Source organism: Phyllostomus hastatus, unplaced genomic scaffold, assembly GCF_019186645.2.
Source record: "Phyllostomus hastatus isolate PE091 unplaced genomic scaffold, TTU_PhHast_1.1 phas_contig_147, whole genome shotgun sequence".
In the NCBI taxonomy this organism is placed as follows: Eukaryota; Metazoa; Chordata; class Mammalia; order Chiroptera; family Phyllostomidae; genus Phyllostomus; species Phyllostomus hastatus.
The window spans coordinates 5,695,779-5,708,775 of record NW_025333603.1 but is presented as its reverse complement, the minus strand read 5'-3'; the positions used below and the strand labels follow the sequence as shown (position 1 = coordinate 5,708,775).

Here is a 12,997-nt window from a genome sequence, read left to right as displayed (position 1 = left end):
AATCATTAGGTGGGAGTTGGTTATTTCTATTCTGTGGTACATCCTCACAATGAAGTGATAGGAATGTATAGAAAATAATGAACTTTGTACTTGTATGGAAAGCTCTCTAGCATATAGGAAGTAATAAAACCAAGCTGCAGAATGGTAATTGTGTAAGAATGGGGACAACAAGAATGAATATTGATGTCCTTGGTATTTACAAAGAGACACTGGAGGGATGCCTAAGAAATGAAGAGAAATGCTCATTAGACTAGAGCGGTGATTCTCAAACCCCAGCACGGATCACAATCAGCTGGAGGCGTGTGAAAACGCCGGTCACTGGCGCCCACTCCTGGAGTCTCTGATTCGGCGGGTCTGGGATGGGGCCTGAAACTCTGCATTTCTCACGGGTCCCCCGGCCGCCAGACGGGGGTCACACGTTGAGACCTGCTGGACCAGAGAGTGGGACAGTCAGGGTCGGAGACTGCGTCACGTGTTCTCGGGATACATATATTGCTTACTCAAAAATAAATCTTAATTAAAAAAAAAACAAATATGTGTTCAGTTAAGTAACCTGCTCCTCAAGCACCTTTATCCCTTTAACCTGTTTTATTTTTCTGGAGAACAATTGCTATTATATCTAAAATGATTTGTTTTTCTTTCTTGCCCCACTAGACTAGGGTAAGGTCATTGCCTTTTTATTGCCCCCTATATTTCAAACACTAATATTGTGTCCGGCACATAGTAGGTGCTCAAGAAATAGCTCTTGACTAAATAAAGGACCTGCTGAATTCTCTCAGTATACACTAGATCAGAGACAGTTAATCACCTGGGGAGCTTTTCAAACTAACCGATGCCTCCTCAGAGCCCCGGGTTTGATGTCATTGTTTGGGGGGTAGTGGGGCCTGGCATGGGTTGAGGATGATGAGAGCCCCTTGTCTAAACCACAGCAAAGCAGAGACTTATGGTTTGGATTATTAACAGGAAGTATATTAGTATACAGACCTTGCTGCATTTTTGTACACAGCTTTTGGAACTGCTTCTGAGGCCCTTTTTGGTATGAAACTCTGATGTCCTCTTTCTCCTTTCTCTTTAGGCTGCCTATTCCAGATTAGGAAGCCTTACTAAAATGATATTCTGGCCCTGGCTGGTGTGGCTCAGTGGACTGAGGGTGGGCCTCCGAACCAAAGGGTCAGTGGTTTGATTCCCAGTCAGGGCACATGCCTGGGTTGTGGGCCAGTTCCCCAGTAGGGGCTGCACAAGAGGCATCCACACATTGATGTTTCTCTCCCTCTCTTTCTCCCTCCCTTCCCCTCTCTCTAAAAATAAATACATAAAATCTTTAAAAAAATATTCTAATGTCCAAGATCCTCTTTAAGCAATGACTAAATCATTGGACATTGAATGACGAGACACAGTTAACACTAATGGCCTTCATGCAGGTTTCCACACTTGTGGAGCAGGGCAGGGCAACAAGTCTGAACTCTGGGCCCGCTGCCTCTGCCCATCGCTTGGCATTTTAGTTCTGCAGTGAACTCCAGGGGCCTGCAGGCACAGGCGAAACCCTGCTGCAGTCTTGCCACACCATCAGAGTGAAAAGAAGTCAGTTTGGGAGTCACAGAGACATGGCATCCACCCCATCAGCTGCTCCCCAGTTCTGTGACCTTAGCATCTCTGGGCCTCAGTTTCCTCACCTGTAGAATGGGGATGCCAAAGCCTGTCTCTTGAGATTGCTGGGAGAACCAAATGCTGTCATGCACACAACACACAGCAGCCAATCATTGCTAGTTGTATCGTGGCTTCCCAGTTTCGTTGTTGCCTCAGCTGTTTTCATAGTTGCCCCCACTGGGTTTATTAAGTAATACTTGTAAAAGTTTATAACTATTCACAGATTGGCGACCTGAACCCTTATTTTGATTGGCTCTCAAAGTGTTTTATAAGAATCTGACTCAATTGCCAACATTTAAAAACTAGAGAGATCTTACATAAAAGCCTAGATTTGTGCCTTCATTGAAAACATCTGTGTGACCGTAATCACTGGAGCGAGCTGTTGGCTTCTCGCTCCGCTCAGCCCCTCAGACTCTGCTGCCTCCCCGCTCAGGGCCCCTTGCCTTGCCGGGCTCCCTGCGCAGCCGGCCACCAACGGCGCTGAGTCGTGAGTTCGAACCCCCAGTTTATAAAGTGCTTTCACTTGCTTCACCTCACCTGAACCTTGCCCATGAGAGAGATGTTACTATTATCTGACTTTCCAGGAGAGGAAACTGAAGCTGAGATGGTCTGTGAACTACTCGGGTTGTTTGTATCAGCAATGACAATAAAGAGCTGACATTTACTGGGCGTCCAACACGTGCCAGGCATTATTCTAAACACTTTACATCTAAATGAACTTAGTCCTCACCACAATTGTATTAGATATTTTCATTATCCCCATTTTACAGATGAGGAAGTTGAGGCAGAGAGAGGCCAAGTGCCTTTCCCAAGGTCACACAGTCAGGAAGCTCAAAACAAACCCAAGTCCCCGAGCCCTAACTGCACCTACCCCGCTGTGCTGCAACACTCTTCCCCTTCTGTCCCCTTTCTTCTTTAAAAATAGGCAAACCTATGGGTCCCAGCTTCCGGGAAGATTTTGTAAAGCTTTTTGGGGGTAGGGGGCAGGTAGGGTAACATTTTGTAACATTTGTTCCCTGCTGTATCCTCAGTACCTAGCACAATGCCTGTGTGTAGCCTAAGCATAAGAAATATGCATAAGAAATATTGGAAGAACATAGCAATAAAGGCATTACCCATTATTATCGGCCTGTAGTACCCCCAGTGTCTATAAACAATTGGTTAATTAATTAGCATAGAGATGAGAACTGACTACACGGGCATATGATGGTTCCCTGCTCTCGAGAAGCTCAAGTCCAGGTGAGAAACATTGACAAAATTCAAATTCAGGATGTATGTGGACATAAGTCACTTGCCAAGAAAGTTATTACTTTTTCCCTTAGAAATAACCAATGATCCACTCGTGGTATTTTTACCAATTTAGTTGGCTTATTTCTAATTTTTTGCCATTATATGCAATGCAGGAGTAACCTCGTGAATAACATCTTTGCACACCTGACTGTTTATGACCTTCAGATGGACGAGCGTGTACACTGCCTAGGCCTTTGGTGCACGCCGCTGTAGAGGGGCCTGCCACCAGCAGCCTCCCTCCCTCCCGCCACCCAGACAGCGGCCTGAGCCGGAGCAGAGTACCACCCCTGCTCCCCTGCTCAGACAGAGAGCACTGCAGTGTCTGTGTATCCCGTGCCTCCCACGTGTGAGTGCGGTAGGGCTCCTGCACTGGAAGCTGATCAGGCCTCACACCTGCTCACCTGTCATGGGACCCCGGGTGGGGCTCTCCCCAGGAGGTCTAGGAGAACCTCTTGCCATGTGGCAAAGGGGTCTTCAGCAGAGAAAATTTGGTTAAACAGAAATGTGCTCCAACTCATTCAAGTAAAATGGGGGAGTTTATGAGAGGGGAAATGGAGCTCCGTCAGAGAACCTGAGGACAAGGCTGCTTGGGCTTCACTAGGGTCCAGAACCAAGAACTGAGAAGTGAGTTCCCCATCCTCTAGAACCATCTCCTCTCTCATACCTGTCTCTCTCTCTGCGCCTCCTTCAGTTCTCTCTCTCTCTCTCTCTCTCTCTCTCTCCCTGCACAAACCCTGTTATTTTCTCCCACGTGCCAGGGCGGACCATTAGTTCCAGGCCCAGTGGACACGGCCTTTCCACTGCGGCATCACCACGAGGAGCAGCGGCCTCTGGGTCCCATGTCCAAATTCCTGCGACAGGGTGTCCTTACCTAGATGAGGCTCCACCTGAGGAGAGAGGACAGGGTCCCACGAAAGCCCAGCCCGCTCCGCACACTGGAGTTGTGGCTGGAGGGCTGCACAGGACGCTCCAGGAAGGGCCACGTCCAGAGGAATCCCACTCCTGCTGGCAACTCCTGCTTGCACTTCCTGACCTCAGGCCTGGATGGCATCACTCGCTGTAGTGAAAACTTGGGACTAGTGCAAACATTCTGCAGAAAGAAGATGGTATCCTCAAAAGGTTAACTCAAGGGGGAGAAAGAGGGTGTTTAGGGAGGAGTGGGTGGAGTTGAGGGAGTCAGCGGGGATGGTGAAGCACTCCGGGACCAGCAGCGGCGGGGTCAGTCCACCTGAACATAGGCCTGACGGGGGAGGAGAGGGAAGGAGCCATCACCAGAACCAGAGAGGACTGAAGCCGGCAACCATGGGTCAGAGGGCCGGGTCACAGCCACTGTCCAAACTGCAGGCTGAGCAGAGGAGGCACAGCAAGAAGTACAGACCACTCTCTTCTCCTGCCCCACCAGAAGCCAGGGCACAAGGCCCTGGGAAGATGTGTGTGTAGGGTTCCCCCTCCCAGGCCGCAGAGCAAGGTAGAGAAGGATGGAGAGCGGACGCAGTTGGGATGGTACAAGGGAAAGTAACCAGCCCAGCTGGTGTGATGGTACGTTTTTAAGATGCAATAAGCGTTTAAGCCCTGACTCTGTCATCTCACTCCTGGGAACATGCTGTGAAGCTATGGTCCAGATTAGAAATTGTATTCTTACTAACTTTTGGGAAGCAGTGCAGCTCAATGACAAGGCATGGGTTTTGGAATTGGACAGACCAAACGGAACCCAGGCTCCCCTGCTTCTTGGCTTTATGGGCTTTGGGGGCGTGTTGATTTACCTCTCAGAGCCCCGCAAACAAACTCTTCTTTGCTTCAAAGAATTGTTGATTGAAAGACTTAAATAAAATCATACAAAGGCAGTGTCTGAGCTCGGACAATCATAGACACACCACAAATAGGGGTTATTATTGCTATTATTTTTCATTGCAACATGGACTGTGAAAAAAAGTTTGGAAATAGCCTAGATACCTAAACTAGAGGACTGCTTAAGCAATTGAGGCTCTCGGTTCCACCCTACGAAACACAACCGTGAATATGGTGGTGGAGACAATGCAGCCGCATGGGACAATGCCTCCATTCTCGAGTTAAATGAGCATGGAGAACCACAAATACTCATTTTATAATATCTAGTTATAAATACAATGCATGGAAGGGGATGGGAAAAAATAGAAATAATCAATGTGCCTGGCAAGGATCTTGGTTTCGTTTTGAAAGAAATATTTCTGTCTTTTTGACAATGTTAATATAAACGTGGTGTTCAAAACCACACAATTATTTAACACGAACCGAAGTAACTTTTTCCTGTGGCCGCCATAATAAATCACTGGCAAACTCAGTGGCTTAAAACAACAGACACTTATCCTCTCACAGTTCAGAGGCCAGAAGCCCTAGATCAAGGTGTCCGAAGGGCCACGTTCCCACCAGAGGCTCCGGGGGAGAACGCGTTCGGTGCCTCAGCGTGAGCTTCTGAAGACCCTGGCCATCCCTGGTGTTCCTTTGTTTGTGGACACATCTCTCCAGCCTCTGCCTCCGTGTTCACATTGTTTGCTCCTCTGCGTCCGTCCGTGTGGTCGCCCTCTGACTCACTCATAAGGACACTTGTCCCTGAATTTAGGGCCCACCTGGATAATAGAGAATGATCTCATTGTAAGATCCCTAACTTAATTACATCTGCAAAGACCCTGTTACCCAAGAAGGTCACATTCACAGATTGCAGAGATTAAGATGAGGACATAGCTTTGGGGGGGAGGGTTGGGGGGCATCATTCAACCTGTTACGACCCATTTAAGAGAATTCAGACACTGGGGGGAGGGAGGCCAAGGTAAAATAGCAGAGCACACAAGGGTTATTGAGGGAAGAACTAATGGAGGAAAGAGAAGACAGCTTTAACACAACAATCAATGAGAATATTTGTTGAATGAGTGGAGTGAATTGAAAGGAATTGAGGATGAGCTGTAACAAAGTCTGAAGTCGCAGACTGGTCTCCTGGCCTCCTGTTGGCTGTTGGCCCATCCCTGAGCTAAACCCGCCTCTTCGCTCAACGAGGTTTTGCCTCTAGCTTGTGTCCTGTTTTGTGAAGGTATCCAATATTCTGAAAATGAATATGAAAATCAGGGATGTGTGTGAACTGGAAGACTGAATATATAAATAGACAATGGCCAGATTATATATGACAACTGAATGTGGACCCACAGCCCCTGCAGCACCCAGCTCGGGAAGCAAAACCACAACCTCTGCAGCAATCTGCCCAGAACAGCTGGGACTCGGTCAATGGCGGTCAGCTTTCCTATTCTTTGCTCCCACCTCTAACTCAGGACCTGCCAGAGAAAGCCCAATGAGCTCCTCGATCGCATCACATAAAGATGTCTGCCTCTGGTCAGCTGTTTCCAGCTTCCCTCTGCCAACAACCTCCAATCAAAGCAGCCCTGGACCCTCCTTTTTTTTCTAATTACTCGAAGGCTTTCCTGCTCCTCCTCCTGCCTTTGAGTTTCTGCCAAGTGCAAGTGATAATGGCAGACTCCCCTGTTACAGCAAGCTCTGCATCAACAGCCCCTGTTTGTTCTCACTTGGGTGTGTATTTCCACAGTGCAGTCTCTCCGTTCTGTTCAGGTGAGTGCCCTTAGGCTCCTATCCCTCGGTTATGGCCATTGCCTATGAAATTGAACCACAACCACCAGCGCAGGGCCTGGCACATAGTAGATGCTAAATAAATTACTGTCAAGAGAAGGAATAGACCTCTAGGTGAAGTGTGTTGCTGTAGCTTTAAGTTCTTAGATAAAATTCAAGGGAGTAAGTCCAGATTTGCTTTGAGAAAGATTCCAGTGAATTCTTGGTTACTCTGAATTGTTTGGAGAGGGTCTAAACGCTCTCAAATATGCCCCTCACTGAATAGACCTTAATGCTTTTTACAGATGCAGATGGTGCATTGTAATTCACACACATTGCTGTGAAGAGTCTCCAGTGCCACGTGAAGTGGGCAGGGGTCGGACGGTGTTGGGGTGCTGGCGTGGGGCTCCAGCCACCCTGAGCGCTGTCTCTGAGCTAGAAGCCCGACAGGAGGCTGTTTTCCTGCCCTTTGTCACTCACAAACCTGAATGTGAACTACTCCCCTACCGCCCCCACCCTGGGGTTCTACCGCCCCCACCCTGGGGTTCCGCGGTTCTACTGGGTGTTTAGATTGTGGATAAACAGGCTGCTGGCTGTTGGGTGGTTACGAGAGAGAAGGGGGGGTGGGTGGCACAGCGGCCTGAGGAAGACAGCAGCCCTCAGGAAGAAGCCTCCAAGGAGACGCCCCAGGGTCTGCTATGCCCATGGGGTGCCAGGCCACAGGACCCCCCACTTCTGTTAACTGTGTGAGGCAGTGGGCCCTGCTCCCGACGCACGGAAAAGACAATTTCCCTGAAAACTGCAAAAAAAAAAAAAAAAAAGCATTTTATGACTCCACTCTTTTTAAAAAAAAATTCAAAACATCCTTTTCCAACTCTGTTTAGGTCTTTCTATAGCTGTGTTTAGAGAAGCTGAACAAATGAACTTTACTTAATTCAAATGCAGGGCCTTTGGTTGATCACTGCCTATTCTGTTTTGAATAAAAATTTGAATTTGCACATCAGCAAGAATTCTGTCACGAGCATTTATTTGCTGCAAAAGCCAAAGACTACTCGTCTCTATCTCTCTTAACGTCCCACCCCTGCTTTCCCTCTTCCCTTTGCCCCACCCCTACTGAAATTCTCGTCATTTCCTCAGCACACTCATCCCCTTTCTGCCTGCGCTTTGCACGCGCTTTTCCCACCACCTGGAATGTCCTCTCCACTCCGTCCATCTGGTGAATAGAACGGCCCTTTGAGACTAAACAGAAGGGGGTTCTGGGAAGGTGGTGTAGTAGGATGCATAGGAATCTGTTTCCCCACCTAGACAACAAACCCACTGGCAGAATCTATGCACCATAACTACGGCCGACCCTCGAACAACACAAGTCTGATCTGCAGAGTCTCATTTTATGTGGAATTTTTTCAATAAATATACAGCAGGTTCTGTGTATTCCCGGGTTTTGCATTTGTGGATTGAACGAACTACGATCAAACGCAGACGGAGGGCTCATGCATTTACTGTTTTATGCCATTTTACAGAAGGGATGTGAGGACCTGTGCACTTCGGTACCTGCAGTGGTGGGGGCAGGGCGTCTTGAAGCCAATTCCCTGCAGAGGATTAGAATGACTGTGGTTACATTTGGGGGGAGTCAACAGTTAAAAAGATTTTTAACTGCACAAGGGTCAACTTTATTTTGGAATTCTGGATTCTGTTCAAGGCTTGAAATTTCCAAGAGAAAGATTAGATGGTAAATTGCAGTTAATATCAGAATTTCAGCTTTTAGCACAGTAGCAGCTGCCCATGCACCATTTCAGGCCGTGCAGCAGGCAGCTGTGCACGTGCTCCTCGAGCAGCTTGCACACAGTTTGCAGGAGCTGGAGCGGGCAAAAAAGATCCTGTCCTCCAAATAATCTGCTCTGATCCTCAGTTGCACCTTCTGCTCACAGAGGTGCAGTCAAAGAGGGGGGCTGTAACTTTTGTTGTTTCTCACCCCACTGTTGCAAGCCCCTACCCACGCAGGTGAAGTGACTTCCAGTGGATTTAAAGGACAGCGCTCTTTCCTTCCCCCCACCCTGCCCTGCACACACCTCCATCCCGCCACCCCCACCTCTTTTGGGAGACAGACATTAAAGGTTTAGGACATTTGAGGACAACAGCATAGCCTCATGAGTGGTAGGTATGATGGTGAGCTTGGGAGGGTCACCTTCAGGTTCAAGCTGACACTATTTGGGTTGTCCTATTGTGCCATGGGGCTCTATGAGACTTGGGCCCAGTCGCTTCTGCATGGCCAGGTGGAATGGAGCTTCTCTGAGAGTGCAGGGTGTGCTGAGTGCCCTGGGAAGGTCTGGAGTGGGAGTCTGCACAGGCTGTGGGAGTCGACCACACTCTCCCTTCAGTTTTGCATGGGTACCAAGATGGCTTTCATCCACCTTTGGTAGTTATCCAAAGAAGCCTGTGATTTAATACACTCAATTTTCTGAAGAACGGTTACCCGTATTTAAAGCTCAGGACTCAGATGTAAAAAAATTCAGAACTAATTTTAAAAATTGCTGAGTTATAGAGGAAACTTCCTGATTAAGAGGAAAAAAATATGAAGATGCTTACGAGACCGACTGTCAGGCATACAAAGAAGAGAGAAGCAGAATTCAAGAACAGCTAACTCCCAGTCAGATGGTATCTTTGGAAAAAGAAATTATGCAAAAATGTTTAAAAAAGGAAGCTGTAATAAAAAAAGAGAGAGAGAGTTAGCAATGCTTGAAAAAATGAAAAGGCCTCACTCAAACATTTTTATACTTGCAAGCTTCCAGGAAGCTAAGAATGGCATATCACAGTTAACACTTACAACTGTAGATGAAAACTGGGAAAACCTCTCTCGTTCTCAAAGCAAGTATATACTCAGCTTGTTGAAGGTAATAAAATTTGTTGTTACAATGAAATGAAATCTTCTGAAGAACAAAAGCATGAAGTTCTGTGGCAGGAAAAGAAAACCCGTAAAAGAAGCTTCTATGCTCTGCAGCTTCTTTGATAAGCAGTGCTCTCTGTAACACTTGTAAAACAGTGCCTTTGTTTTAATGTAACAGGACATAGCTGAGAGCAGCCGTTCCTAGGGTAACAGCCGTTATCTCAAGGCCAAAAACACTTACCTTCGCTTCTGTATGCTTGCTTTCAGCGGCTGGTTCCCCCTCCCTTTCTGCCTGTGTAACTAGTATATAAAGGAAACTCCAGCCCAACCTCTTTGCTCAGAGAATTTGGGAATTTAACCCCCTCTGAGCCCGTGTGTAATAAAGTTTGTGCTTTGTTATCTCTCCGCATGTGAGTGATTTTCTGCAACAGTTCAACAAAATGATCTTTTCCGTCACAAAATGCAGCCCTGAGAAGTGTTAAATAGGAGACGGAGTTCTGTTTCTAATGCAAAAACACTAGACAACAGCTAGGATTCAGTGCCTGAAGCTGTTGTAAAATTGGGAAGAATAAAGTTGGCAAACATTCTACACTTAAATTATTTTTCTTTGGCCCACGGACATCTGCCAGTTCAACACGTTTTGTCATAGTATTTTGTTTCAGAAACCACAAACAGATTAAAGTTCACGTGAAATTTATTGTGTGTTTAGGAACGACTGAGGATTAAAATAATCCATGAAGTGTAGCAGTAGTCATTTTACCTTTGATAAATCAGACTCTGAAGATTTTTTTTACACTTGATGACTATGGAAAGAAAAGTTATTCTTGTTTCCCCAGGTTATGGAGGCAGGGTTTTCCTATTCAAAAGTGTCTCACATTGTAGGGCCATAGTGTTCTATGATACAATTGTGCACTTTTTAAAGAGCTCCCAAAGCTCATGCAGGTAAATTTCACTTCCTGGGTGTAATTCATACTATGCTCAGAGTTGATAGTTGTACATGCAAGGGATTGCTGGTTTCAGTAGTAAGATTTTATGCAAGAGATGCAGAGATTTATAAACCTTTCTTCACTGTCTTTTTTCCTAAAGTAAAAACTAGGAAAATATGTGCCAAATCTATGTGTATTGCATACAATAAAAATTTTATGTTTCTTAGTTAAAAAATATATTTTAAGGTGAAACATTTGTTTTATAGCTTCTTTCTTTTTTTCTTTTTAAGTAGGGATTCATACTCTGAATTATTTTTTCTCTCTTATGTGAGTTTATTTATCCAAAAAGTGGAAGACTTGTCTGGTAAGTTTTAAAATGAGAGATTTAAAAAAAGAAAATTCTCCAAAGTCTCTAGACTTGGACCCTGTAGTTTTCATACATTTTACATAACATGTGAAAGCCTGTGGAAGGGACAGCCAGCTCTGGCCTGGGGGCCAGATCCAGCCCACTGCCTGCTTTAAATGGCCTGCGAGCTAACGATTGTGTTTGCAATTTAAAATGGATTCTAAAGAAGAATATTTCAAGACATATCAAGACAAAGAAAAGTAATATGAAGTTCCCTGTCCATAAATAAAGTCTTACTGGAACATAGCCGTACTCCTTCACCTATTTATTATCTGTGGCTGCTTGTGTGCCAACAAATGACAGTGTGGAGTGGTTGCTACAGAGATGACATAGCCTGCAGAAAGGAGAATATTTACTACCTGGCCCTTTACAGAAAAGGTTTGCCTACCTATGGTCTACAATAGAGTGTATGTGAAAAGGGTTTCAACATATTAATATGTGGGGATAGTTTTATAAAATTGTTTCAGATGTTCTTGGTTTAGAATCTTCATCAACACTGTCTTAAGAGGAAGGAAGTCAAAGCACTAAAGAAGCTAAAGAAAATGTTGCCCCACGGTATTAGTAAGGAAAACAGTCTTGTTTCAAATTATACTGTGGTATAATTTAAAAAATTCATTAGTGTAGGAAAAAACCCCGCATATACAGAGAAACTTAGAGTGTGACTACACGTGACCAGGGAAAGGCTTAGAAAAGACCTGTGACGACCTTTAATTTATATTTCAGGCTGACCCTCAGCACAAAGACAAACTATACAACAACAAAAGTAAAGAAAAACAATAGAAAAAACAGTGAACTCTAAGGAAGTGAGAGAATCTGATTTCCAGAGATACCACATTATTAGATTCAAATGTCCAGTGTTCAGGGGAAAAAATACAAGGCATACAAATAAACAGGGAAAAGGGAAAAATAGATCAACAGAAATTGTCCCTAAAAAAGACCTCATGGCAGATACACCTGACAAAGACTTTAGAACAACTGTCTTAGCAATGCTCAAACAACTACAGGTGGATGTGGAGAAAGTCAATAAAATTATGTGTGAAATGGAAATAACAATAAAGAAAAAGGAAACCTAAAAACATTTTAAAATTCTGGAGCTGAAAGGTATAATCACTGAAATGAAAAATTCATCAGAGAGATTCAAAGGAAGATTTGAGCAGGAAGAAGAAAGGGTCAGTGAACTTAAAGATAGGACAACGGAAACTTCTCTTACACATAGGTCCTGGCCACTGGGATAAGAGGAGAACAACAGATTGGATGGCATGGTTCATGTGGGCACAACAGGGCTGGAGATGATCCTCTGAAATTTTCCCCTAAGTGACCCTGTTGGAGTGTGAAAATAATTGATAGAGAGAGAGAAAGAGAGAGAGAGAGAGAGAGAGAGAGAGAGAGAGAGAGAGAGAGAGGAGAATAGAATAGAAGAAGGGAGGGGAGGGGAGGGGATGAGGGGAGAGGAGAGAGGCAGGAATTCATATAGTACTGTGATGATTAATTTAATGGGTCAAGGCTGGGCCATGATGTCCAGATACTGGGTCACAAGTTATTCTGATGTTCTGTGAGGGTGTTTTGAAAAAGATTAACATTTAAATGCTTAACATTTAAATTAGACCTAGAGGTAAAGCAGGTCATATGCCATAGTGTGAGTGGGCTTCATCTAATAGGTTGATGACCTTAATAGAACAAAAACTGACCTCCTCTGAGCAAGTAGGAATTTTACCAGCAGACGGCCTTTGAACTTAAACTGCAATCCTTGCCTGGGTCTCTAATGCGCTGGCTTATCCTTTTGATTTTGGACCTGTACCTCTATAACCACGTGAGCTGATTCCTTCTCTCTCTTCCACTCTCTCTCTATACACACATGCACACATACTTCCTGTATTTTATCTCTCTTACTGCGATACCACCTGAGTCTGAGCCATCCAGAGAAACCCCCAGCTCACTACACAGGGCCCTTGACAGCCCAGCTATTGCTAACTCCTAGCTTTGACCCCCACCACTCCCAACATTTGCTCGACACATCAGCTGTGCAGAGCTCTTTGCCACTACTCTTGGGGCTCATGCTTTTTTATGCCTCTGTGTTTTTCATTCACCCAAGAGTTCTCTAATGAAGACTGACCTTGTGTACTACTTGTGCTAAGGGCTGACCACATAAGTTCCAGGCCTCAGAATCTCAGAGTCTAGGGGAAAGACAGGCCTGGAAGCAGCTAAGGGCAACCACGGGGTGGCAGTGCCCGGAGAGGTCAGTGCAGGCTGCAG

At 45.4% G+C, this 12,997-nt stretch overlaps 1 pseudogene; it reads left to right on the top strand.

The window, feature by feature from the left end:
- Nucleotides 1-8,766: 8,766 nt before the first annotated feature.
- Nucleotides 8,767-9,535, top strand: LOC123830585 (annotated as a pseudogene).
- Nucleotides 9,536-12,997: the final 3,462 nt, after the last annotated feature.